This window comes from Camelus dromedarius, chromosome 2 (assembly GCF_036321535.1).
Source record: "Camelus dromedarius isolate mCamDro1 chromosome 2, mCamDro1.pat, whole genome shotgun sequence".
Classification (NCBI taxonomy): domain Eukaryota; kingdom Metazoa; phylum Chordata; class Mammalia; order Artiodactyla; family Camelidae; genus Camelus; species Camelus dromedarius.
This window is the reverse complement of record NC_087437.1, coordinates 67,022,849-67,025,985: the sequence shown is the minus strand read 5'-3', so window position 1 is coordinate 67,025,985 and position 3,137 is coordinate 67,022,849.

Below are 3,137 nucleotides of genomic sequence, written 5' to 3'. Positions count from 1 at the left end.
TGTAACCTTTAATGAAAAAGAATATGAAAACTAATATATGTATATATATGCATGACTGGGACATTATGCTGCACACCAGAAATTGACACATTGTAACCAACTATACTTCAATTTAAAAAAATGAAAAAAAAAAAAAAAACATTGATGACCTGAGAATACAGTCAACTTCTAAATATTTAAATAGGAATTATCCAAATTCAAATTAGTCCTAGACCAGCTTCTCCCTTCCGCCCATCAAAATGCTGGACCATCTCTTTCCCCAATCAGTTACTCTGCATTCAAGAATGGAAAATTAATTTTATGATTAGCTTAGGAAAAACATAATTAGGAAAGAAAAACTATGGAGGGAATTATAAGGCTCTCCAAAGCTAAATATAAATTATTTTAATTAGCTATTTTAAATTATTAATAGCAGCTATTCCTCTCCACTCATGTATATAATTAAAGGTTAATTTAAGTTTTTGAGAATGTTTGTCTATGGAATGTTTTATGAGAACACCATTCATAGAGTTAGAAAATACCATGTTGCTCCTTGTTTGAGCCAGTAACTCATTCTGTAACTATTTTAACCTAGCTGCCGAGAACCAGGTATAGTCTAGAGCGGAGCTCGGTCCTTTTAGAAGTGAAATTCTTCTCCCCTTCCCCTTTGTGAAGAGGCAGTAAAGTCTAAAATAATAATAAAGGAGTGCAGATGATAATAGTGGAATCATGAGAGTAAAGCAACAAGCAATCTAATAAAGGTTTATCATCTGTTAAGACATTAAACAGATCATTTAGTATTTTAAAACAGCCTTCTCAAATTTTGGATCTACTTATCACCTAGATATATTGACAGCTTAGTCTTTCTTATGGCTGTTTCTTCCTGCTTCTCTGGTAATTCTTGCAGGATAGGGTTTACACACAGGTGCACAGCACCTCCACCCCCCTCACCACAGCCCAATCTCTATCACCGTTGTGAATATTGCCGAAGTAACATTTCACACCTTCATTCATTTGGGGAAAAATTGGCTCTTTTCTTGAAACTATTTTATTATGAACACCTTTATTTTTAAGCGAAGTTATTCTCTGAGTGGGGCTAAGTGTAACAAAGGGCTACTGAATTCATTCTGATGGCAAATTTAAAATGGCACTACCTTTTTTAGCACTTGAAAAGGACAAGTGCATAAGAAGCATTTTATGTCACCTGAAAATTGTTCATATTCTTTCTTATAAGGAAAATAACTTTTAAGTATTCTTCAAAGTATCTTTACCAGTTTTCACTAACCTAAATTAATCTGCCTCAAACTCTGCCACTTGATTTTACATAGTGCGGTGTTGGCAATTGGTAACTTTTTTTTTTAAATTCTGATGAGTTTTCCCTAGACTTTTAAAGCATAGATCAGACTTTCATTTCTGACAACAAAACAGATGAGAGACCTTGACTTAAAAAAATGAGAAATCATTTTTTAAAATGTAAATGAATTGATGAGCTCTCAATAAATACGGAAAAATCGAGCCAAAATCTCGAAGAAGGAGTGCTTCTACGATGAGCTAGTCTCAGCACAGCACCCAGAGTGACCCTGTTAGGTCAGATCAGGTCACTCCTCTGCCCAAGTCCTTCCAATGGCTTCCTGTCTCACTCAGCGTGAACGCTTAAGTCCCAGCTGTAAACAAAAGGGCTTGTGTTACATTTCTACTGCTGTTGTCATAAATTACTACAAACAGTGGCATAAAGCAACATAAATTTATTATTTCATAGTTCTGAGGTCAAAACTCCAAAGTGAGTCTCCTTAAGTAGCCATCTGATCTCAGGATGGTAACAGAGCTATGTTCTTTTCTGGAGAATCCATTTCCTTACATTCTTCAGCCTCTGGAGTTGACCTTTTTTCCTTAGCTCGTGGCCCCCTTCCTCCATCTTCAAAGCTATCAACACAGGGCTCAGTCCTTGTCACACTGCCATCTCTCTGACTCACTCCCTCCTTCCTCCTTCCACACTTAAGGATCCTTGAATGATCCAAGATAATCTCATCTCAGGTCAGTTGAACAGTGACCCTAATTCCATGTGCAATCATACTCTCCCTTTGCCGTGTAAGGTCACATATCCACGGGTTCTAGGGATTAGGAAGGGGGCCTCATTGGTTGTGGGGTTGGGGGGTATTATTCTGCTTACCACAACGCCTAACTTGGTCGGGTCCCCCACGACCTCTCTAATCACTGATTCATTTTCCCTCCCTCGCTCTGCACTGACGGCCATGATCTCCTCAATGTCCCTTGAACACGCAGAAGCATGTTCACTTCAGGGCCACTGAAACTGTTCTGTCCCCAGATTTTTGCATAGCTCTCCTTTCACTTCCCCGCAGTCTTTTCTTACATGTCACCTGAAGTGAAGCCTTTGCTGACCGTTCTGTCTAAAATAAAAAGTGTGAAGGCATTTTTAAATCTCTTTCCCTATTGTATTTTTTCTAAGCACTCCATCACTAACACACTTTCTGTTTTACTTGGTAATCTTGCCTGTTTACGTCTGCATCACCTGATAGAACCAATGAGGACAGGGATTTTGATTTGTTTTATTCATTGCTGAATTCTTGGTACCTTTAACAGTGCCTGGCACATAGCAGACACTGAATAAACATTTTGAATAGATGAATCAGTGATTGAAGCAAAATTTCACCAGACTGAAACCAACCAGAACACACTCTGACCACAGTGATATGAAGCTAGGCATCAGTAACAAGATGGACACAACACACACGAACTTGGATGTTAAGAAGGCACCTCTAAATAATTCAAGATCTAAGATGAAATCATAAAGGAAGCTAAAAAGTATTTAGAAGAAAACAATAATAAATATATTTTATATTAAAGCCTGTGAAATGTGGCTAGAATATATACTTGGAGACTTAAAGCCTTAAGTAAATGTTCATGTTAAAAAACATGAAAGCCTGTATCTTGGCAATTATAAATACTGTTGCTGTTAATAGTGGGGTGTATGTATCATTTTGAATTAATTCTTATTTTGTGGTTGGCTTTATTCTTTTGATAACTATGTAAGTTTAAAAAGCTAAAGCTCTAAACATTTTTAGAAACAATGAACAGTACATATATGTAAATTTAAAAAAATTCATGCAGTATACCGTGTATATGTATTTAGATGCAAT